This window comes from Myotis nattereri (assembly GCF_964212035.1).
Source record: "Myotis nattereri genome assembly, chromosome: 2".
In the NCBI taxonomy this organism is placed as follows: Eukaryota; Metazoa; Chordata; class Mammalia; order Chiroptera; family Vespertilionidae; genus Myotis; species Myotis nattereri.
This window is the reverse complement of record NC_138076.1, coordinates 180,106,842-180,133,027: the sequence shown is the minus strand read 5'-3', so window position 1 is coordinate 180,133,027 and position 26,186 is coordinate 180,106,842. Positions and strand designations below refer to the sequence as shown.

General features: G+C 39.0%; 1 protein-coding gene across 2 annotated transcripts in view; it reads left to right on the top strand.

Annotated features, from left to right (window-relative positions):
- The window catches only part of STK38L (serine/threonine kinase 38 like), a 74,345-nt gene that overhangs the window by 3,719 nt on the left and 44,440 nt on the right, over positions 1 to 26,186 (top strand). For both annotated transcript variants that reach the window (XM_081083708.1, XM_081083707.1), the window contains exon 2: positions 1,704 to 1,779. The gene's annotated coding sequence lies outside the window, so the exon portion shown is untranslated. The remainder of the gene's footprint in view (positions 1 to 1,703; positions 1,780 to 26,186) is intronic.

Below are 26,186 nucleotides of genomic sequence, written 5' to 3'. Positions count from 1 at the left end.
AACGATCGAATGCCAGTTTAACCCTTTTAGTTTTTATTTCCACAAACAGCTAAATTTATAATGCGTGAATCAGGATTTTGAACAGAGTGTTATACATGTATAAAATGAGAGACATTCAGTCACTGATACTTTATTTTAAGGCAACTTTGAAAGCTTTTTTGGGATTGTGAAACAAAAGGTGCTTTAGAAATACACTGTGCCTAGCATAGGCCTGCTCAGTAAATACTGCTTTGTTGAATGAATAGTCCAATTGATTTTATTTATGAAATTTCAGGAATAGTTCACATTTGTTATTGGTTATCTAAGTATTGGCATCACAATAAACTCAAAGTAGATTTAAAGATTAGGAAACAAAATATATCTAGGCAGTGGTAGGGGTACTGCCTGTCCTTCCCTATCCAGCAAGATGCAGACCCTTCAACTCCTTTGTCAGTGCCCTGAGTGACTCAGTTTTAAGAACTCCAGAGGCACAGTCTTTGTGAATGAATATAAAAACTGCTCTCTCCTTGTCTGAATGGGGTAGTTCTAGTAAACTCCCACAGCAGGATAATTTATGGTTGATGAGCTCAAAACCTACTGGGAAAAGTAGCAGAACTAAAGTCAGGATATAAAGCTCATATATTTATGTTACTATTATAAGGTAAAAGTGGCAAAACAAAATTTTTAAAAAGATTTTTTTTAATAAACAGTTTAAGTTAATAGGTGATAGTATATTATTTTCATTTACCAACCCCCTATTGACAAAATTTTCAGGATCTAAGCTGGTAATTTCAAGTTTACAAGTCAACTGTAGTTTGTTATAACAAAGTTATGTGTTCCTGTAAGTACAGGTTTGGTTTTGAACAGTTATTCTTAGTAAAATAAGACAAAAAACAAAAAAACATACCAGACATACCCTCACCTTTTCACTGATAGAAAATTTGGGGGCATCGTTTCCCATAATAGACTAGTTTTGTCTACATTGAAAACCCACTGAGACAGGTAGCCCCCTCATAGATAGTCTCTGCACAAGTCTTGGGGAAGACCTTAGCAGTTACATGTCATCCTGACCATTCACATTGGTGGTGTGTAAGTATTGGTGATAGTAGCACCTGTATTATGCTCAGCTTTTAAATTCTTAAATAAGCTTCTTGCTATCCCCTGAATTAACATTAGACCAGTTGACAACGCGAAATGATGTTGATTCTCTGGTCACACATGCAGAAGGTTTCCTGTTTTCCTTGTCTTCTGCTGAATCTTATTGATTCCACCGGTATGGATTTTTCATGTTACAGTATATAAGACTCTGATCTCATATGCACAGGCAGTATTCACTGTTTTCTTACCTTTTACATTTATTTGCTCTCTCTACCTCTGATTCAGGAGAGGATTCTATTCTTCCTAATTTTGGGACACTTTTACTGCTTTTGCAGTTACTTAATATGGTGGAGTTAATAATGTTTAATACCTCAAAATCAACCACAAATACAACACTGTGCCCAGAAAAAAAGGACAAGATGGCAGAAACTTAAGTGGCTGTGCATGATTGTTAATACCATCTATTTTTTTGCAAGCAAGTTGTGCCTTTGCTGTGGGGTCTAGCTTTCATTTCATGAAAATTTAGAAAATTGAAAGTCTGGAAACAAAGAAGCTTCTGTATACATTAATAAGCACATTTTAAAGTTTTGATTTTGATTTTTTGGTCCTGTTCTCCTTCCATACAGTCATTGCTATTCTGCTTTTATGACTTGGTGATATTGGCTTCGGTTCTCTAGATTCTTCAGCAATCCTGGAGACACAGTAAGTAATTTATTTGCTTATTTATATGAAAATGCATTGTATAATCTATGTTTCTCAAACTTTGTCTCCCTACAGTAATATATAAACTTAGATCTCTGTATATCAGCTTCCATTCTGACATGTTCTTGGCTCCTTTTTCTTCTTGAATGTCATCAGTTAGGGTATGGATGTAACATTAATTTAATCAGTAACAGTAACCATTTACTTATCACTTACGATGTAGCAGACATAGTGCTAAGTACTTTATATAAGTATTCTCTCATTTAATCCCCACTTACAAATGAGGAAACTGGAGTTTAGTGAGGTGAAGTGACCAGGGTCACATAGGTAGATAGTAAGTGGAAGAGTTAGAAATCAATCCCTAAGACCCAGGTTTGCTTTCTCTCTTACTCCCCTCTTCCCCACTCCTTCCTCCCTTTTTTAGGAGTTATTTACAGTATTGCATTTCAAACATTAGTTCTCTTGGAAAAAATATACATAAATAATTCAGCTCTATTCAGATATCCTATAGTGGAGACTTGCTCTTAGAGAGAGCTTATTGTAGTAATAATACTAGCAACACCTTACGTTTGTATTATGCTATATAGTTTTACAAAGCATTTTTTATATATCTTACTTAATTCTAATAGCAAACTTAAACTCAGGTCTGTAGATTAAAAGTTGCTAGAGGCAGCTTGCTAAGGACTCCATAAAATTAGTGTATGAGACACAGTTTTTGCCTTCAGCAATTTTAATGCTGGAATAAATGATATAATCAGATGGTCTGATTTCATTCAAGCCAATTAGGAGCAGATAAATGTCATTATGACACAGCGTTTTCTTAAAAGGTGTTTATAGTTTTGAGCTTTGAGCTTTGTTTTTGGCAAAAATTGAGAAGTTGAAATTTTAGTGCTGCATTTTAAATCATGAAATGTTAGAAGTCTTTAATTCTTGTCATTCAGTGAATGATAGTTGAGTTGCTGTCTACCTCATTCTGCACACAACTGTTGTATTTAACTAAAACAATTATGGTGAAAGAATGGGGTGGAGGTAGGACAGACATAATTTCAAAAGTGAAATTAAAGAATTGGGGATCCTAATAAGGAGAGGCATCTTATGGTAGCACTGTTGCAGGAAATTGGGTGTAGACTTTAAAGAATGGATAAAAGCTATACGTATTCCCCTCTGGAAAGTTGTGTTATTTGAGCGATCAAAGAGCTCGTTTAATGATCTGCTTTTAAAGTATTTTCTTGTCTCAGTGAATTTGATTTTTACTAAGAAGTGGGCATTTTTACTTAAAGTATTTGCTCATTGACTTGCCCCCATTATGGAAACACCACACCATGTTTGCCCTTCAAAGTTTTTCTGTATTTGTCACAGAGGCTGGATGCCTGGCTTGTAGAACTAGGGAGTTGCCTTTTGTTGTGTTTTCATAATAGAGGTCCATTTCGTTTGGACACATCTTTCAAATCTGGTTGAGGATATTCCCCATATGTCCACTATTATCTAGCCAAACAGAATAGACTTTTTATATTTTAGTGGCTAGAGTGGAAAAATTTTAATCTTGAATTGCATATATTTGGCCCATTGATATTCTTAATACTAGCAAATCCTAAAGGAATCACAAACTCTTAATATTTTAGTGAGGTTAGCTATTGTAATTCAACATTTATCAGCTATTTGCATGGCACTGTATTAGGTGCCATGGCAAAATAGAGACATGTAAAATATATTGCCCTTCCATTTAGAAAGATTTCATCTAGTAAGAGACATAATACATGGGCATCAACTCAAATAGAAAATGGTAAGTGCACTGTGGGAGCAGAGGAAGGAGAGATTGCTTCTGACTGGAGAGATTAGGAAGGATTGACCATTTAAAGTAAAGGACATACCAGGCCAAGAATTAGCATGAGTTGGATATTTTCTATAACACCTGATAAATTATTTACTTATTTACTTAATTATTTACTTCTCTCTGTGCCCTATTGGATTTGAGCCCATTGAGCTTAGAGAACAGGTGTTTTTCAACTTTTCATTCTCTGCATCATCAACTGCTCAACCTGGTACATTTAATTAAAGTTGTAATTTGGTAAGATTACAGTGGCAAGAATGAATGTGGAGTGGATTTCAGGGAAGAGGACCCATAAATTGGAAGACCAATGAAGAGACTGGTTTAAATAATCTAGGAGAGTCCGGCCAGTGGCTCAGTTGGTTGGAGCATTGTCCTGTACACCAGAGGGTTGCGGGTTCCATCCCCAGTCAGGCACATACTGGGTGAACCGATCAATGTTTCTCACATTGATGTTTCTCTCTTCCTTCTTCTAAAATCAATAATAGCATATCCTTGAAAAAAAAGAAATTATTAAAAAAATAATAATCTAGCCCTGACCAGTTTGGCTCAGTGGATGGAGTGTTGGCCTGCGGACTGAAGGGTCCTGGGTTCGATTCCGGTCGAGGGCATGTGCCTTGGTTGCAGGCACATCCCCAGTAGGGAGTGTGCGGGAGGCAGTTGATCAATGTTTCTCCCTCATCGATGTTTCTAACTCTCTGTCCCTCTCCCTTCCTCTCTGTAAAAAATCAATAAAATATATTAAAATAATAATAATAATAATCTAGGAGATAGATAATGAAGTTCTAAATTAGGTTGGATTGGAAGAAAGAGACTCGATGGATATGTGTCAAAACCTATGGGATGACCTATGACAGTGATGGCGAACCTTTTGAGCTCGGCATGTCAGCATTTTGAAAAACCCTAACTTAACTCTGGTGCCGTGTCACATATAGAAATTTTTTGATATTTGAAACCATAGTAAAACAAAGACTTATATTTTTGATATTTATTTTATATATTTAAATGCCATTTAACAAAGAAAAATCAACCAAAAAAATGAGTTCGCGTGTCACCTCTGACACGCGTGTCATAGGTTCGCCATCACTGACCTATGAGGTACGTCCAGTGTACCAGGAGATGCGGTGATGGAAAGACACGGTGCTCCCACAGAGCTACACTCATAGGTATAGAAGTAATTGTAATATCACACCGCTGCTGTAGTGAAGGAGCAGTGTGAGGAGCGCTTAAGGGAATGGAGCACGGGTTTGGGAGAATCAAAGAAGCTTTGCCTGGAGGTGGTAGTATTAGAGCTTAGACTTGAAGGCTGAGTTGGAGTTTTTTCAGGCCAACAAGCAGCAGGAGGACATTATACCATAGAGATGTAAAGACTGTTTAGGCAGCCACAAGAACCTGGATTATTTTAGGATTGGGACATGTGGCTGGATAGGATAGATGAACTTGCTTTATAAAATAACTTTTTATTTGCCATTTTTAAAATGCTTATTTTATCCAGCTTTAGCGCTCTGAGCTTTTGTGTTTCTGTTGTTTCTTGCATCCTAGTATAAGAACCTATGCTGTGTTTCCCACCCTCTACACTTCACCCCCCGCCCCAGCCTGCAAGTATACTGCCAGTGATAAACTGTCTCTTGCTTCCTTTCTGTGAAATTAAGTGGATAAAGTAAGGATACCATTAGCCAGAGAGATAAAGAGAGAAAGAAATCCACAGAAGACCTTTTTTTCTGATGAACGTGTAGAGCAACTCAGGTTGTGTAAGGAGAATGCAGCATCAAAGCATAGCCCCAAGAGCACTTGACTGACGGAGGGGATTGTGGTAGGAACGTAATTATGTCCCTTTCCCATAAAGTTTTATGGAACCCTTAAAAATTTCCCAGGACTGTAATATCTCGTGCTAAAGTTCTTTAATTTTGAGTCTAGCCTTGATTTATTTCTGTCTTCTCTACTTAACCCTTCCTATATTTTAACAGCTTAGCATGACTTCAACGTCAAATGGTGTCAGACATTATCTCTAGTTTGCCCCCGTCCCACCATTTTTCATCCTTCAGAAACTTGCACCTGCAAATCATGATTCTGAACTTTGTGTGTATAATCTATATTAGACTGCTGGAGCTGAAAAGCATTCTAGGTTTTTTCTTCACATAGGTTTACTTCATACAGCCACTTATTTTTTTCTGTCTTGTGGATTGGGCCACTGAAACAGAGTATAGTTAAGCTGTTTTCTAAGGACAACCAAAAAGTTAATTGTAGACTCCCATTAGAATTATATCCATTGTATTATTTGTAGGCTTGTTGGCAGCTGTGTTTGCTTTAGTGCCCTTAGTGATAATAATAAAAGTTTATGGGCACTACAGGAAGGGAAGTGAAAGACAAGAACAGGAAAAGAAAAAGAAGGCTTGCAGACTGGCAGGAGAGGCATAGGGTGGGGGCAGGAGAAATGCAGATGGTTAAAAGATGTCAAATTCCTCTAACACCTGTTCCAGGTGCCACTGGTGGGACCAGTGTTATATTTTAAGATTAAGTCAAACTGCCAGTAATCCTTTCTAAAAATACACTGGGTGTATTGTTATGCAAAAATTGACAGATTGTTTTAATAAAATATTTTTGGGTTTAATAAAAAGATGTGTATGTACCTGTGCTTCCCTGTTTTTAGACTTGAGCAGAAAGAGAAACAGACACTGATACACTGTAAATATTAGTGAAAATTATAGGCACATTTCTGAAATGTTATAAAACCTTTAAGACTTAAACCATAAATTATGGATAGTCCTAATTAGGCAGAAGGTGGCAGAAAGGGAAGGGAAGAATAAGAGGGAACATGTGTTTGGATAAAATTGCATTCTCATACCAACCATATAACAAAATATGTGTTATATATAAACTCTGTTTTAAATAATACTTTGTGTCCATTTCACCCAGTATTTAGGAAAGGTCAGATAATAAAAGATCAGGTATGTAGAAAGCCCTTTGAAGACTCCAAAGAACTTCATAAATACAGTGGGACCTTGACTTACGAGTTTAATTCGTTCGGAGGCCAAGCTCGTTAAGGAGCTCGTTAACTCAAATTAGTCTATCAACTCAATGCAAAAAATCCACCGAGAGACAGCTGGTATCTCAAAAAACTCGTTAGTCGGGACACTTGTAAGTCAAGGCCCCACTGTATGGGCACTACAACGGCACATATGAAAATACTTCTCATCAGTTGGCAGTTACTATCCCTTAAACAATAACAGCATGGCATCTCTTTTTTTTTAATTTTTTTATTTTTTTTTATTATTATTAGTTAAGGTATTACAAATGTGTCCTCATCCCCCCCATTAACCCCCAACCCCCCCCCCCCCCACACACACACACACACAAACTCATGCTCCCATCCCCCTGTTGTCCATGTCCATTGGTTTGGCTTATATACATGGCATCTCTTGAGTTAAACTGAGGGTCAGTGAGATTTGGCGACTTATGAATAAGCAGGACTCTCTATTCAGGTCGTTTGTTTTATTATGCAGTTCTCTTTGACATTCATTCCAATCAAAGCACTCTTTCAAAAGACCTAGTGCCTGTTCTCCTGGAGGTTGGAAGGTGTTTAAACTTAGAGAACACCAAGTATTATTCCCTAGAACTTTGGGAATAATACAGGGCATACCCCTCTGTCATCACTACAGAATTATATCTAAAAGGACTTCATGAGAATGTGCTTAAGAGTCTCCTATGATATCCTTTAGAATGGTGCTTGACCTGCCTAAACCACTACATGCATGTTAAATGAGGCAGGAACTGAAGTTGATCATTTCTTGCTGGATCAGTCATCCAATATTGAGTACTTTCTGTGAGTTCTGCCTCATGCTAAATATTGTGGGGGACAGAATAAGGAATGGCTCTTGTCCTCAAGAAGTATGGAATTTAATAGATGACTAACATATATAACAGTAAATCCACTTACACGAGTGTGGAAGTAAATGCCTAATTGTGAGATTCGTAATAAGTGATAGACAAATTCTGAAAAGTGAAACAAATGAGGTTAATCAAGAAAAGCTATGTAGAAGAGGAAAATTCATTAAATTCTTTAAATATGAATATTGGGGAAAGGAAGGACTTGTTCTTTTTAAATTCAGATATTCCAAGGCTTGGTGGTAAGATTGATTATGGCATGTCTGTTGGTTGATGAGGGAGGAGACTGGTGTATAACGGAAAATCAAGTTAAGTAGTTAGGGTGGATCCAAATTATGGGGTTTAATAAAAGCCAGGCATAGACTGGAGTGGTAGAAAGGGGGAAGGCTTTAGTAGTTTCTGAGCCAGTGGGTGACATCTTCCAAGTTCTGCATAAGGAGCTGTGACTTAAAGATGGAAGAGCATGGCATCAGGAAGACCCACGCGAATGCTGGTCCAGTAATGTCACTGACAGTGCGATCGGGGCCTGGACTGACAGGATGGTGGAAGTAAGAAGGAAGAGTAAGGTGCACTGGGAGAGAGATTTTGACAGCATTTATTAATGATCTTGAAATGGGAAAAGGAGAGATGAATTTAGGCTGTTTTCCAAGCATTCTGAATGGGAGAAAGGTTATTACCATAGACAGTAATGTGATTGCTAGAAGGTTTGCAATAGGGAAAAGTTACGCATTTATTTTTGGACATAATTAAATAGGAGTTATGTGAGTAAGGCATTCAGTTGGAATATTCAGCAGACAGCTAGAAATAAGAGACTAGGTTGGAAGAAAACATAGGGTGTGTTACTTGGTTGTATTGCTCATTCTTGAGTATTCCTTAAAGCAGTGGTCGCCAACCGTGGTCCACGGACTACTGGTGGTTCGTGAGGTCCGAAAGGTTGGCTACCACTGCCTTAAAGGCCTAGGAAAAGATAAGCTCTCTCTCAGAGTTCAAAGGCAGAGGTTCAAGGACTGGTATTGCTGACCAGTTTCTAATACATAAATCTGTAGAGTTCCTGGTGTTGTTTTGATTGAAATTACTTTGACAATTTTTCTCCCTTAGTGATAAAAGACAATTAATACTATTTTAGGAATTAAGAAATTCAAAAAGATAAAAAGAAAAAGTGATCATTTACAATACTTGGATGACTTTTTGGATGCATATAAAGGGATAGGAAATGCATGTATATATGTATGTACTCCGTACACTTTTATAGCCTGCTTTTTTCATTTAACATTGCATCATGACAATTTCCTATCATGAATTACGGCTTAAAAATACTGTTTATAAAGAGCTACATTTTTTGCCAAAACCGGTTTGGCTCAGTGGATAGAGCGTTGGCCTGCGGACTCAAGGGTCCCGGGTTCGATTCCAGTCGAGGGCATGTACCTGGGTTGCGGGCACATCCCCAGTGGGAGATGTGCAGGAGGCAGCTGATCGATGTTTCTCTCTCATCGATGTTTCTAACTCTCTATCTCTCTCCCTTCCTCTCTGTAAAAAATCAATAAAAATATATTTAAAAAAAAAAAAAAGAGCTACATTTTTAAATCATTTGGATTTATCATTATTTAATCACAGCTCTATTTTGAACATTTAGATTACTTCCAGAATTTTCTGCTTTTAATAATATTACAGTAAACTTCTGTGAAATATATACTCTTTAGCTGTTGCTTAGATATGAGCTCTCTGTAATGGGCGATCTCTATATCCCTAGCACCTAGAAGAGTGCCTGGATATAGTAGTTGCTTAATTTAAAAAAAACAAACAGCCCTAGCTGGCTTGGCTCAGTGGATAGAGTGTCGGCCTGCGGACTGAAGGATCCTGGGTTTGATTCTGGCCAAGGGCACATGCCTGGGTTGTGGGCTTGATCCCCAGTGGGGGGTGTGCAGGAGGCAGCCGATCAATGATTCTCTCTCATCATTGGTGTTTCTGTCTCTCTCTCCCTCTCCCTTCCTCTCTGAAATCAATAAAGAAATATATATATATATATATATATATATATATATATATATACACACACACACACACAAACAAACAAACAAACAAAAAAAATTATGGTCCTTGGCTGGTGTGGCTCACTTGGATGAGTGTCGTCCTTTGTACCAAAAGGTTGCTGGTTTGCTTCCCAGGCAGAGCACGTGCCTGGCTTTCGGGCTTGATCCCCAGTAGGGGATGTGCAGGAGGCAGTTGATCAATGTTTCTCTTTCACGTAGATGTTTCTCTCTCTCCCTCTCCCTTCCCTTCTCTCTAAAAGTGAATTTTAAAAGTATTTATTTAAAAAAAACCCCACAAAAATAACAATTATTGAGAGAATGAAACAAGACCATTAAATATTCAGTTCTTCTTACTTCCTTAATTTTGATTCCATGCATACCTAGGAACCTTATGATTATAATTGGGCTATCCATATAAACCTGGCTGTAATTAAAGTATTGGTCATGTGTCCATGAGCAGGCATCCTTGCTTCTGTCACAGTTATATTTTTCATTCTATATTAATAAATTTATATTCTGATTTCTGTTAGTTTGATTAATTTTTGTTTGCTTCTAAAAGGTGGCGCTACCGTATTGATGCTGACAAAATCAAATTGCTATAAGGCTTCAGATTGGACCTGGGTTGTGGTTAATCAGCAAGTTAATGAATATCACTCTCATGAACCCTCTAAAGAAGTCAGCATGCTAGCCTTTACCTGGTAGCAATCTGTGGCAGTACCACTTTTTCTAATCTGAATCTTTGTGGTACCTTGGATAGATAGATGTTTGACTCTTTTAAAATAATATTTTAACATATTTAAGATACAAACACATTGTGTCTGACAACTTTTTCCTTAAGAGTGTATTTCATTGCCACCCAGAAATTAGTTTCCAAGAGGATAGTGGTCTACTTATAAGCAGTTTTAAAAATAAATGTGCAGTGTTTATATTTTCTTTCAGAGAGCATTATTATCCTCCTTTCCTATGGAAATAAAAGCATATTATGAATTTTTATATCAGGTTCACAGATTTGTTGTATCTGGAGAAAACGCCAGTAGAAAATTAGAGAATTTCTAATTTTATTAGGGGAAGACTAGCAGAAAAACCTTTTAACTGAAAGATCTGATTTGAAACAGATTTTTGTGCTGGAGGCTTCTATTACTCTGCCTAAATCAGATAAGAACCTCTGTCTACTAGTCTACCATGACTCTGCAAACTGTAGAAATATTTCTTTATATTCCATCTAGATCTTTTCTGTTGTACTTTATGCCTACATCATGTTTTGCCCCCAAGGGAATCACAGTAAAGCTGTGTCTATCTTCATACAACACATAGAATGATCATTCACTTATTTCATAAAGGATTCTTTTTGATTGTGGGTCTTGATCTCAACTGTCCGGGGTTTGTCTTGGATAGGTCAGCTACTGAAGACTTAGGTATCTGAGTACCTTTTACTGGAATATCTCTCTCCTGCTCTCACATAAGTCTTGGGCGCAGTGTTTGGTTGAATATGGCCTCTGTGTTATAAAATGTTTCCCAGCCCTGGCTGGTATGGCTCAGTTGGTTGAGTGTCATTCCAGGTACTGAGAAGTTACCAGTTCGATTCCTAGTCAGGGCACATACCTGGGTTGCAGGTTTGATCCCTGGTTGGGGCACATATGGAGGACAACGAGTTGATATCTAACTACCTACCTACCTACCTACATACCTATATCTCTCCCTTCCTCTCTCTAAGCATGTCCTCGGGTGGAGATTAATAATAATAATAAAGAAATAGAATTCTACCAATGTCCCAGCAGCTCCCTGTGTGCCCTCCCACCTCCCAGTGGTAATAACTCTCTTTAATTTTATAGTAAGCATTCTCTTGTTTTACTTATACTAGTTTTATCACCTTGGAATATATCTTATTAACTCAATGTTATTTTCTAGGTTTGCTTGTTTTGAACTTTATTTATTTTTAAAATTTTTATTTATTTTTATTGAATTTATTGGGGTTACATTGGTTAAAGGGAATCATACAGTATGTATTATATACTGTGACTTGCTTTTTTTTCAACTTTGTTTCTGAGTTTATCCATGTAGTGGTATTTTATTCTTTTTCACTGTTGTGTAGTTTTCAGTTATATGAATATACCACAATATATCTATTATTCCACTTTTGTTGGTGGTCATTTGTGTTGCTTCCTGTTTGTTTGTTTTGTCTGTAGGAACAATGCTTCAGTGATTTTGTTAACCATTGCCCCCTATTCCACATGTGTAAGAGTATTATTATGGTAGATACCTAGGAGCAGAATTGCTTGGGCATTGAGGATGTGGATGTGCATGTTCAGATTTACTAACTAGTATCAAACTGTTGTCCAAAGCAATTGTACCAATTTATGCCTTCACCAGCAGTGAATAAGAGTTACAATTGTTCCTTAACAAAACTAGATATTGACAGCTTTTTACGTTTTAACCTATCTAGGTGTGTGAACTCATGTCTCGTTAGGGTTTTAATTTTCATTTCTCTGATTAGAATTATAGTTGAGCATCTTTAATTTTGTTTATGGGTCGTTTGTGCTTTCTTTGAAATTTCTATTTGGGATTTTTGCTCATTTAAAATTTTGTTTGTGTGGGCTTTTTTTGTATTGATTCATAGAAATTCTTTATGAAGGTAGGACACTTAATGTTGTTTAGAACAGTGCCTGATACATAGTAAGATCCAAATAAACAGCTGCTAATACTGTATTACTGTTGTACTGGTATTTAACTCTTTGTTTTTAGGTGTTGCAAATGTGCTATTTTGTGGTTATTTTTTCTTCTATGATAGTAATGTGTTTTTTACCTTAGTATTTTAATGTGTAGATTAGGTTTTATATAAAAGCTTAAAAACATAATAATAACTATGGCATATTCATTTTGCATATGTTATATTTCATAACCTATAACTTTTCAATCTTTATTATTTCTTGTGGCTGCTGATGTGTGTGTTTTTTTAATCCCAGGAAAAATGAACCCATTTAATCCCGTGTTCAAATTAGTTTCATTTTCTATGTTGTAGCTCAGTTGCAAATGCATCTGTCTCTCCAAATGTATTGTGATTATTTTTAGCTTCATGATTTCCAAAGTTTAATACTCATAACTTAGAGACTGAAATCTGTACAAGTTGCCCATAAGAGATTCAAATGAATCCTAAACTGCTATTTTAGTTGAGTCCTTATGATGTTAAATCACAGACTTAAGTTCATTAAAATGTGTAATTTGGTGACCAAACTATCAAAGTATCATTTTCTTTAACTTAGGAGTAGTTCAGAGATCTCATTAACTTTTGATTCATTTTTCCACATTCTGGAGGAATGGCAGAGGGACATGTTAACAGTATAATTTTCAAATTAACAACAGTGATGATAGCAATGATAATGATAATAATAATAATAATAATAATAATAATAATTGTTTCGTTAAATTGACCACTTATGTGTGTCAGGTACTGTTCTAAATTTTTATTAACTCATAAGAATCCCTTTGATTGATGAGAATATTAAGGCTCAGACAGATTAATTAACTTCTCTAAGATCACACAGTTAGCAAGAGTGGAATCAGGAATTCAAACTCAGGCAGTCTAGTTCAGAGTCTTAGAAATAGATTCATTATCAACTTGGTATCCAAAGAAGTATTCATTCATTTTTAGCTTCAGGAGAAGAGTTCACCTAAAACTCTGTTTTTGTTTTGTTTTGTTTTGTTTTTAATGTGATGGGGAAAGAATAGGAAACACATTTTCAATGTGGTAGGTGGGATCAAGTACTTTTAAGGTGAGAAAAGCTTAGAGCTGGAGTTGCCTGGTGTGCAAGCTAACATGAACAGCTTTGGATCTTTGGGAGTGGATCATGGCCTATGAAAGATTTCAGGAAATTCATCACCTTTCATTCAGTATCCCATATGCCATATGCAAATATTTGGAGAGTAGTCAGTGGAGATGGTTTTTAAAATACCACAGAGGATGGTTCCAACTGATCTTCGAGCTGATAGTTAATATTCAGTTGAGATAGACCATTCCTAAAAGACTGTGTTATATAACTCTTATATAACTAGCTGATAAATAGCTAAACATATTTGAAAAATGTCCACATATTAATTTTAGTTTCAAAGAATTTTCCTCCTAATAATCTTAATTTTGGATTTAGCACATTCTCATTGATTCATGAAACAGTTTTCTTTATGTTGCCTCAGTACTTTGGCTATTAGCTATTTTCAGGTATAATTTTTGCTCAGCTGTGTGAAAATTTAGCTATAGATTAAGTACTTAAGTGAATTAAGGGCAGTGCACTTACTCTAAAAATTATAGTGTAAAATGACTAAAGGAAAAGAATGAAACAAGTTATAGCTTCTTAACCATTCTGAGTAGAATTAGCACAGTTAGAACAATCATGTATAGGAAAAGTAGTTAGTATTGAGGTGATACACTTGTAGAGTATTATGCTGATGACTCAATTAGGGTGTGTATCTTACTGGAAAAGTTTGAAAACTTTGCTATGGGATTTAAATGATATGTTTTTCCCCCTGTTGTTTCCCCCTCAAGTAGGGACTAATGAAGTAGCTCTTTTCCCTCCCTTGTATGGTAATAATAAAGGATTGCAAATTAATTCGCTGCATTCAAGGCATCACACAGATTGAATTCCATATTTGTCTTGGAGGGAAGTCCAGACTTCTGTTTGGAGTGATTGAAGCTGGGCTTTGTGAGACTGGGTGCAACTTCCTTGTATTCAAGGGCAGGATCATCTTGTCAGCCGCCAAACGCCTTAGAAGATGTAAGCCCTTAGAAGAAATGAGTCCCCCAAATGTGGTTTGTTTTTAATGTTTCTCTCTACCCTCTTTCACCCCTTTCCACTGCCTGGGCACATACACAATGCATCTGAGAAATAATACATCTGCTTGCTATTTGGCAGTAGAGTCTGTGAGGATTAATTGTAGACATTGTTTTCTCTGTGGGTTGGGGACACAAAATTGCTCTTTAACCTTTACCCAAGTCTCAGATAAGTACTGAAAACTTTGGCAGTGAATGTGGACTCTAAAAGAAACACATAAATATTGGGAAAACAAATGCACATATCAGAAATCTGAACAGCATTATTTTCTAAATTAGCTCCTTTTATGACTTGAGTCAAAGGTGGCCTTGATGTGTCAGAAAAGAAACTTTATTAGTTCTTTTTTTAGAACCTCATGACCTTTATGCTATGTTGACAAAGCCATTAGGTGTTTGATTTTTAAAAACAAGGGTGGGACTTTATACTTTGCTAATTCCTGTGGAGTGGCCATGATTTGTTTCATGGAAGAGGTCCAGTATCGGAGGTAGAGTGGTTGAGGCCCTGAACTAGGAGCCTGATGCTGGCTCCATTTCTAAGTGTGTGTGACCTTATGCAAGTGTTGTCAGTTTTCTGAGCCTGGGATTTTTAAAGTAGAGACAATAACACTTGCCCACTTATCTCATATGGTTTAGGAGAGGCAATACTACATAGGTGTGAAGAGTCATGGGCTACTGAGTCTGACAGGCGTGTTTTGCTTGTATGTCATTGGACAAGATACACATTTTCTCTAAGCCCCCCCATCTTTTTGTACTGTAGAATGGCAATACTTTATGTACCACTTCTTGGGGTTAATGCAAAGATCAAAATCAAATGAGGTAATATATGTATAAACTGTTAAGCATATTACCTGGGACATGATCAATGTTTTGTTCATTATTATGACCTATAGGCCTGATGGATGAAATTCATGCAAGAGCCTTGGCCCCGGCCCCTGCCTGCCAGCTGTTGCAGCCGGGGGCCTCTGCTGGGGCCCCTGCCCGCTGCGGCTTTGTCGGGAAGGAGGGAATGTCCGGAAGGACATCTGATCTAATTAGCATATTACACTTTTATTATTATACATGGGTATAAAATCAAATGATCAGATTTCAAGCTTTTGATGTTTAGTACCACAGGCTCACTGCTGAGAAAACCTGACAGTATAAGGCGGTACTAATTAAAAGATAGGCAAAATTTTGTAATTTCAGACTAATAGTCATTAATAACAGGATATTGTCTAGATTATCTAACTTTATGTGCTTTACTTTTCCTCTTTTTTTAAAAATTAAATCTTTATTCAGATTATTACAGTTGTTCCTCTTTTTCCCCCCATAGCTCCCCTCCACCCAGTTCCCACCCCACCCTCCGCCTTCACCCCCCACCACTGTCCTCATCCATAGGTGCACGATTTTTGTTCAGTCTCTTCCTCCATCCCCCACACCCCTTTCCCCCACTAGTCAGTCCACTCCCTTTCTATGCCCCTGATTCTATTATAATCACCAGTTTATTCTGTTCATCAGATTATTTATTCACTTGATTCTTAGATTCACTTGTTGATAGATGCATATTTGTTGTTCATAATTTGTATCTTTACCTTTTTCTTCCTCTTCCTCTTCTTAAAGGATACCTTTCAGCATTTCATATAATCCTGGTTTGGTGGTGATGAACTCCTTTAGCTTTTCCTTATCTGTGAAGCTCTTTATCTGACCTTCAATTCTGAATGATAGCTTTGCTGGATAAAGTAATCTTGGTTGTAGGTTCTTGGTATTCATCACTTTGAATATTTCTTGCCACTCCCTTCTGGCCTGCAAAGTTTCTGTTGAGAAATCAGCTGACAGTCGTATGGGTACTCCCCTGTAGGTAACTGACCGCCTTTCTCTTGCTGCTTTTAAGATTCTCTCTTTATCTTTTGATCTTGGCATTTTAATTATGATGTGTCTTGGTGTGGTCCTCTTTGGATTCCTTTTGTTTGGGGTTCTCTGCGCTTCCTGGACTTGTAAGTCTATTTCTTTCACCAGGTAGGGGAAGTTTTCTGTCATTATTTCTTCAAATAGGTTTTCAATATCTTGGTCTCTCTCATCTTCTGGCACCCCTATAATTCGGATGTTGGTACGCTTGAAGCTGTCCCACAGGCTCCTTACACTATCTTCATATTTTTGGATTCTTTTTTCATTTTGCTTTTCTGGTTGGGTGTTTTTTGCTTCTTCATATTTCAAATCTTTGACTTGATTCTTGCGATCCTCTGGTCTGCTGTTGGGAGTCTATATAATATTCTTTATTTCAGTCAGTGTATGCTTAATTTCTAGTTGGTCCTTTATCACAGCCTCGAGGGTCTCATTAGATTTCTTGAGGGTCTCATTAAGTTTATTGGCGGTTTCTAGAAAATTCTTGAAAAACCTTAAAAGTGTGGTTTTAAACTCTATCCAGTAGTTTGCTTTCCTCCATTTCTGTCATTTGTGTCCTGTTTCTTTGTCTCTGCATTTTTTTATGCTTCGCTGTGTCGATAGAGTGGCTTTCTGTGCTATGTGTCCTATAGGGCCCAGTGGCTCTGCCTCCCCAATTACCTGAGGTAGACACTCTTGGTGCACCCCCTTGTGGGCTTTGTGCACAGTCTTGTAGTTAAGCCTTGATTGTTGTAGGTAACACTGGGAGGGATTGACCAATTGGCTGTGAGAATCAGCTGTGTCTGCAGTGGGAGAACTTCTGTGCTGGAGACACCCCTCCGGGGCAAGACTTGGTTCAATGGGGCTTTGGTGGTCACTGAGTCTGCCCCCTGAGTGTGTCCTTTATGGATTGGAGGAGCTGCAATCTGGATGGTCCCAGTCTGACCACCAGGCACACTGGCTTCTGGATCTCTAAGGAGGTGCTAATCTAGCCTTTACCTGAGGCTACCCAGCAGGAGCCAGCTGTGATGCAATGCAAGTTGCCCTGGGGCCTTGGGCCAGCTGCAGTTTGTTAGGTAATTATCAGATTGCAAAGGTCCAGGCCTTTCATATGCAAAAGGATTGGGCGGGGCGGGGTCCCAGGGGATCAACAGGGCAGAGTGAGCAGTTATGGCTGCTCTCAGTCCTGCCTTCAGAGGCCCTGCTTCTCAGTGTCCTGGCAATTGCTGCAAGCACCTCCGAGAGAAAGCTGCCCTTGAGTTCCGACCGATGCCAGACAGTCCAGTTTCTCCCGTATGAGTCTGGGTCCCCTGAGACTCGCCCGGAACTGGAGCTCAGAGCTTGAGACTCCCTCCCGATTGAAAAAGACAACCGTGTCCTCAGCTGCCAGCCCTCTCCGCATGCGCCTCTGTACCCCTGTATTTTACTTCTGCACCGTACCTCCTCTGAGTCTCAGTGTGCTTTTCTCTTTCCTTCTAGTTGTAGAATTTCCCCTCAGCCAGCCTTCCTGTGGTTCTGGATGATGTCCGTTCCGTCTTTTAGTTGTATTTTTGAAGTGGTTGTGTGAGGCAGCAATCCCCAGTGTTTACCTATGCTGCCATCTTGGTGGGGTTTTTTTTACTACTTTTCCTCTTTATTCAAATGAAGATAATAGTTTCAAGGGAAAAATATTGCTGTTGTTTTGTGAAAATTGGGATAAAAGTCCTTATGGTTTGTGGCACCTGAGACTGAGCATTTCTAATACTTCTCTTAGAAGTGCCCTTTTTGGGGCTCAGATAAAATATACTATATAATTTATAAGAAAAAATACCTTATAGGCTACATATGAGTAGTCTAACTCTTAATAACAAGAATTCACCCACCTTCTTCATTGTCTTAAGATATAATAGTTTAAAATCCTGGAAGGTTTAAGGGAAAAATTGCAGAAGGACATAAAATCACCTGATAAAGAATTTTCATCTTTTCTTACTTTTACCTGTGCTTTTTATCAAGTCATTGCTAATATGGCCAGTGAGCAGGGAGTTAACCTCCTGCACCATGTGGTACTGTTTGCTTCATTTGTTTATTAACTTATCACATTAAACACATAACCCACATTTATTGTTCTCAGTAGGTTTTTATTGATCTTAGAGAGAGGGAGAGAGAGAAACATCTATGTGAGAGAGAAACATGGATCAGCTGCCTCCTGCACTCCCCCTACTTTGGATCGAGCCCACAACCCAGGCATGTGCCCTTACCGGGAACCAGACATGCCACCTTTTGGTGCATGGGATGACAATCAATCAACTGAGCCACACTGACCAGGGCTAACCCACATTTATTAAGCACCCACTCTTTGCTAGGCACTCTGTTTGAAGCTGTAATGATGATGAATAGATGCTATCATTCCATGCTATCGTTTCTATATTATCTTGAAAAATGAGGGAAGAAATACAGCAGAGTACCTAAAATCTGCATTTCTAAAATCTTTGCTTTATTTATCTTTGAAGAAGGAACTGGTTATTGTACATTAACAACCATTTATTCATGTATCTCAGTGTACTTACCTCTTTCTACTCCAGAACCCAAGGTGCTGCTTTAAAAGTATCTCAAGAACCTCCACTAATATTGCCTTGATTCCAGCCCTCATCATATCCTGCTGGATCATTTTTGGTATCTCCTAAGTACTAGGTAAACCTCCCTTTCCTCCTCTGTTTCTCTCCTCTGTCCTTCAAACATTGCCAGCCACCACCAAATCCAAATTCTTATTGCAGCAGTTCATCTAAAATGTAAATTGAATCTCATCATTTCCAGGCTTAGAATCTTTAAAATACCTTCCTTATCACTTTTCAAGATACCATCCAAATTCCTTGGCATCACATTCATAGTCCTTCTCAATCTGATCCCTACTTTCCTATCCAGTCTCATCTCCTGATACTTTCTTTCACTGTCTGCATATGAAAATGGAAGCCTTTTGGTATTTTCAACTCCCTTATTTCTGTCATCATCCCTTACATTGTATTGTTTTCATGTGTTTACAATAAACATGTATCTTCCATGATTAGATTGGATCTCGAAGTCAGAATTCTATCATTTAACTTTGTATTCTAGCTGCATGTAACACTGCTTGGTACATAGTAAATATTCCCTAAATGTTTGTCAAATAAATAAATAAATGAGGGGTTAAATATATTTGCATGTGGCCTTAGTCTGATATCAGTAACATTTGCAGTTCTTAACTGTATTATACAATAACTGTTTTATAATTCTAATAATAATCTTGTTGTTAAATAGGGACTTAGATATCATCTCATGCAACCATTTCATTTTTTCAGTTGCATAAACTCAAAACCAGAGACTGAGTAAGACCAAGGCACATAGTTGATTAGTGGTAGCAGCATGACTAACCCTGGCCTGACTACCTGATCCTCTTGTCATAAATAGGACTTAGCAGATTGAAATGAAGCAAGACTTTTAACATGATGATGGTTAATCATTTATTGTAGTTGGGATTAAAAATAATTTTATTATATAAAAATTTAAATATACACAGAAGTAAATAGGATAGTACAAAGTGTCCCAATATATCATCACCAGCTTAAATAGCTATCCAACCATGACCAGTCTTATTTCAGCTATATTCTTTTGTAGTATTCCTTGGTGTTATATTATGTCATCTAGAAATATTTTAGTATGTGTGGGATATAATTTTGATCTTTTAAAAGGGGTCTCTCTGGTATTTTGGATAGTCATGATACTTCAAACAAAATAATGAAGTCTGATAGAAGACCTGGCTGCCTCTCCCACTGGGCACTGGTCTTCTGTCCAGTGTTCTTCCCTCCCTCTGCCAGCTGCTCCCAGAACCCCGCTTCACTGAGCCCATCTCACTGAGCTTCCTTTGTCCGTATGCTCCAGAGAGAGTTGTGCTTTTTTATTTCAACTCTGTTAGATGGAAGTGTAAAGGGAAAAAAAGTGATGGTGATTATATTAATAAGGAAAGTAGATAGTTGTTAGTAGAAAGCAAGATACTCTATGTATAAAGGTAAGTAGCTTTAAAATACTATAAGAAACCTTTAAAAGACAAAGATTCCTTGGATCTTTGTCATTTTATTTTCTTAAGATTACATTATAAAACTTACTGTTGCAGGTTTATTACGAATTATTACAAACACAGAGAGTTATAGAGAAAAGTATAATGAACATTTATGTGTCTGCTGCACAAATGTTAATATTTTATAGTATTTGTCTCGGATTTTATTTAAGTAACAAAACATTACAGATGGAGTTGGAGAAGCCTTTCTGGCTCTTCCCTCCCTGCCCTCCCCAGAAATAACCATTATCCTAGGTTTAGAGTTGTTATTGTTTCAGTGCGTGTGTGACCGGCCTTCTGCTGAGCAGTGTGTTGCCTTTTATAAAGCCATTCCACCTCTTCCGTTTGACCTTCACAGCTCTGAAGTATGCGGGGAACTACACAGAGTTTTTATTTCACTTCTAAAAGTGTACAGCCCACCAAATTATCCCACTTTCACTTAGCAAAAGCTATCGGCTATGGAGTACTGTTTATGATTTACAGTGTCTCTCGTTACAGATAGAGTTCTGAGGTTTGTGTGTGAAAACTATTCAACCCTGCTGTGATCTCTGCTTAATTTAAAGTACTAATAGTTACCTGTAAAAGTACAAACAGTATAATAAAACTGGCAGGATTCTCAGGAGGTTAAATAGTCTTAACTTCCCCATTTTAGTGAAAATGCCTTAAATCCAACTCACAGGTAAGTTTCATGCTCATTTCCAGAGAAGCTACCCTCCCTGAGTAATGCTTCCTGGCATGACAGATTGGTAAAGAAGTCACTGGAATGTCTTGCTTTGCATTCTCTAATAAAGTTTTAAAAATTAAACAACTATAGAGTTTTCATATGATTTAAATTTTTAAAAAAGTTTTTACCCTGTTTCCTACCAGCCAGTGTTCCCAGCTATGTTTAGCATTAGTTTTTGCTCCTTGGAAGGAGAAACAGTACTCATCCTGTTTATTCAATGATGACCAAAAAAAGCTCCCCCCCCCCTTTTTTTTTTTAATAAAAAAACAAATCTAGTGCTGTTAAAAATTTCTGACTCAGTTATTTTGGAGAGAACTATCTCTTTCCACAAATAGATGAGCCCACATACTAGGTCTTCTGAGTGAACTGGTACATTTCCATGACGTCAGGAAGCTGGGTGGAGTTTTTGTGGATGCAAGGCCAATAGAATAGGGATTTTTTAGGCCAAGTATAGGGGGAGTAGGATCAAGTTCTGGTATTGAATAGCCCCTCAAGCCACAAAGCATTTAGAGATTTCTCATTGGGGTAATCCAGTGCTGATCACAGTTGATGTACTAGTATATCATCTGTAGTAGCTGCTGCAAGAACAATGAGAGATGCTTGCTTATAGGATCGCTGACCTTTGATTAAGGTGCTGTAAGTGTGACTCAGTCTTGATTTATAAACTAAGTTGAAATCATCACTGTTTTTCTTCTTATGGGCTTCTCAATAGCTGTCATTAAATTTTGATGACTGCCAGGCACTCAGTTAAATTAAAGCTGACCTACCCAATTTATTAGTTTTCACTGAGCACTGCACTGCAGTCCACACGGATCTTTCCCTGTTCTGAAGCCCTGCTTATGAAAGAAAGACGCACCCAGGGTTTTTTTTCCCATTGATTCCAGAGGAGGGGAGGGAGGGAGGGAGGGAGGGAGGGAGGGAGGGAGGGAGGAAGGAAGGAAGGAAGGAAGGAAGGAAGGAAGGAAGGAAGGAAGGAAGGAAGGAAGGGGAAAGGGAAGGGGAAGGGGAAAGGGAAGGGGAAAGGAAGAAAGGAGGAAGGAAGGAAGGAAGGAAGGAAGGAAGGAAGGAAGGAAGGAAGAAAAGGAGGAAGGGAGGGAGGGAAGGAGGGAAGGAGAGAAGGAGGGAAGGAGGGAAAGAGAAACATCATTTGGCTGCCTCCTGCACATACCCCAACCCTGACTGGCGGTCGAACCTGCAACTTGGGTATGTGCCCTGACCAGGAACTGAACCCAAGACCCTGCAGTGAGCAGCACGATGCCCTCACCACTGAGCCACAGCAGCTAGGCCTACCCAGGCTTATTTGTCACATGTACTGATTATTTTTGTAGGTTACTCTTGCTTTTTTCAAGAGTATTATAGGATAGTAGAGTGCTCATGTCATCTCTCTTACTACTTGGGTTTCTTCCTACTTGTATACTGTCTGGTGTATGACAGCATGCTAATGATGCCAATTATTTGATCAGCCTTACCTAGAAATGATTAGCTTAGCTAGTGTCTTCCTTCTGTTTTTCTATCTTTTGTCAGACTGAAGCCCCAACTGTCTTGCAGACATCTCCTGATATAATGCCTTATTTAATACAGGCATTATAATTTTGGATGCAGCTTTTTAAAAGGGACTTTTAAAAACCTTAACCTTGGATTTGGATACTTGTTCCCCAGGTGGAAGAAATACCTTCACAAAGGAACTGAAATTAAAATGGTAATTTTAATCAAGAATCAGTCTGAGTTAATTTAAATCATGCTTTTTTCTCTTTTCAAAAAGGTGTTGTCCAAACAAAATCTCAACATTATTTTTAGTTGAACTTTGGAAGCAGATTCTAATATTCATATAAAACAGTGTGTAAGAATTTGGGGGGAATACAAAGGAAAAAGAGAAATTTACCCAAACAGATGCCAAAATATATTTTACAGCTCTAAAGATAAAATAGTTTGGTTTCGGTGTGAGAATAGATAGATGATACAGATGGATGATGGATAGATAGGTAGATGGAAAGAACAGAGAAGTTATTTAGTGCAAAAGTACTATAGTTGCTAATCATGCTCATAAATCTTGTACATATTTTTTCATAGTTTTACAATTTTTTTGCTATATTCTTAAGTATGACACTCTTTAGTTTTGTAAACCCTTGGAGTTGCTATATTTCCACAAATTTTTATAATGGGAAGAGCTGAGGAAAGTAAAATATATATATATAACTCTAATATGCAAATAGACCAAACAATCGGTTCTTATGACGTGCGCTGACCACCAGGGGGCACACGCGAAACATGGCAGGTGTCGGCAGCAGGCAGCAGAGTGTGGAACATGGTGGGCATCGGCTGAGGTGGGATGGTGGAGCAGGTGAGCAGGGGCACCAGACCAAGGTGGGGTGCCGGTCGCTGTGATTGGGGTGAGCCTCTGGTAGTTACTGAAAATTCTTTGTTCCCACGTGCCACGGTCCCACTGGGTGCTCATACCTGCTGCCAGTGTCTGCACCTGCTGCCGGCACCAGCCCCACTTGCACCCACTGTCGGTGTCAGAGCCGCCACTCACACCCGCTGCCAGCCTCAGCTCCACCATCCCGCCTCAGCTGATGCCCACCATGATCCGCGCTCTGCCGCCTGCTGCCGACACTCTGATCGCTCATTGCTGTCTGTGGGAGAAGCTCAGTGCTTCTCCACCTCCCCCTGCTCCTGAGGGGCGATCAGAGCTGGCAGACGCTGCTTGTACCCACTGCCGACGATGGCCCCCCACTAGCACCCGCAGCTGGCGCCGGAGCCGCCACTTGTACCTGCTGCCTCTGCTTGGCACCGGTCCCAATCGCTAGGTGCTGTCAGCAGGTGTGAGCGGCAGCTGCTGGCCCCGATCGCCCCTGAGGGCTTTTATACCTTCCCTTACTCCTGAGGGGCAATAGGGGCAGCAGCCATTGCTCGCATCCGCTGCTGGCACCGGCCCCAATCATTTCGCGCCATCAGTGGGTGCGAGTGGAGCTGGTGCCATCAGCACATGGAAGTGGCGGTGGCGGGGGGCTGCCAGCAGACAGTGGACCAAGGGTTGTGGCAGGCGGGGCCAGGCGGAGGTGCAGAAGATGAGCTGAGATCCTCCCCTGTGCCCACTGCAGCCTTGCGGCTCACGGTTCCTTTCAAGGTGCACAAATTTGTGCACTGGGCCCCTAGTCCTATATAATAAAAGCCTAATATGCCAATTGTCCAGTCGTCCAGTGACCGGTTGACTGTTCAACCAATCAAAGCGTAATATGCTAATGATATGTTAAGGCCTCTCAACCGCCCGCTATGACGTGCACTGAGCACCAGGGGGCAGACAGTCGACTGGTCAACCAGTCACTATGATGTGCACGGACCACCAGGGGGCAGACACTCTGACCAGTAGGTTAGCTTGCTGCTGGGGTCCGGCCAGTCGGGACTGATTGAGACAGGCTGAACACACCCTGGAGCCTCCTCAGCTGGCCAACCTCCTGTGTCCCTCCCTGGCCCCAATCGTGCACTGGTGGGGTTCCTCAGCCTGGCCTGCACCCTCTCGCAATCCAGGACCCTTTGGGGTGATGTCAGATAGCCGGTTTTGCCCGATCCCACAGCCCACTCCCCTCAGGAGGGCGCCAGATGCAGGGCTCACGGCTGGCGAGTGCTACTGCGGCTGCGCCAGCCTCTGCAGGCAGCATTGGACTGTAGTTTTTGGTCCTATCCCTGCGGGCCACCCAGAGGGACCCCACCGGTGCATGAATTTGTGCACTAGGTATCTAGTTTATTATAAAGAACTTGTTGCTTTGAGGAACAAAGTCCTCTATGAAGGGAGGCTAACCCACTTAAAAATAAAGGTCAGATGAGAGATGATGTAGCTGAATGGGTTATGAGCTTAGGTTGTGATATGAAGCAGACTAGGTTCCATTTACTTGTAAGTCTTTGGGATGGCAACTAAGCTTCAGTTTCTTTTGTCAGTGTGAGAAACATATTTTATAGAATTGTGAAAATCGAAGAATGTCATGCATGCTAAACATTTAGCATTGTACCTGACACAGAGGTGTTTGATAAGAGTTACCTGTGGTATTATTATTATTATTATTACTTAATATTTTTTAAAAATCCTCACCTGAGGATATTTTTCCATTGATTTTTAGAGTAAGTGGAAGACAGAGGGAAACATCGATGCGAGAGAAACACATTGATTGGTTGCCTCCTGCACATGCCCCAACCAGGGAGGAGCCTACAACCAAGGTACATGCCCTTGACCGGAATCAAATCTGGGACCCTCTGGTCCATAGTCCGGTGCTCTATCCACTGAGCAAATCGGCTAGGGCTGGTTTTATTATTAGTAGACCTTTGAAAGCACTATGAAGGGTTTTTGTTTTTTAAACTCTCAATAGTTACAAGTCATGAAGACTTTCAGAAAAGCAACTTTATTTTCAAATCAGTTTCATAGTTTTCTTGGAGACAAGCAATTCTTCTCTTTGCAGAATGGACTGACTATATAAGAACGTTTGATTTTTCAGTAAAGAGAATTAAAGAATATCAGTACTGATCACATCTACCTTTTTCTTATTTTCTGTCAGAATTTGAGCAAGTTAATTGCTACAGTGAAATTCTTCATTTTTATGGAGAATATGAGAAAAAGAAATGAGTTTCAATTTCAGTAAAAGAGATTTAGATTAGATGTAAGAAGAACTTTCTGATTGTAAGGCTGCCAAGGAGACCTTTGTTGCCTTGAGGTTATTTCAGGGCTCCTGAGAACCCATCTAGATGCACATTAAACCTGGACTTCAACCCTAACGAAGCATCTTTGCCTGGATTCTGGCTGCCACTCAGCGTTGGTTAATCCTCCCGCGCATACAGTAAAGCATTCTGATACTTTTTGCCTATTTACAAATAACAGGACAGCATAGGCTAGACAATATATATTTTAACTGATCTGTGAAATAATTGCTAAATTTCTAACAGATTATAAAACTCTTGCTGCAGTTATAGAGCTGTTTTGGGCAAGAGGACAGGTTAAGTGGGAAGATCGTTAACGCAGCCTTGTTTCTGATAGAAGGATGTGTGAGTTGTTTCTTTAAAACCAGAAGTTATACAACAATTTAAGATTTATCAAGAATAAGTAAGGTGATCATATAAAAATAGACCAGTAATTTTCTTGATTTGCCTTTAGGAAGGCACGGATTTATTTTTGGCTTTAGCTTTGTTAAAGTAATTGAGTC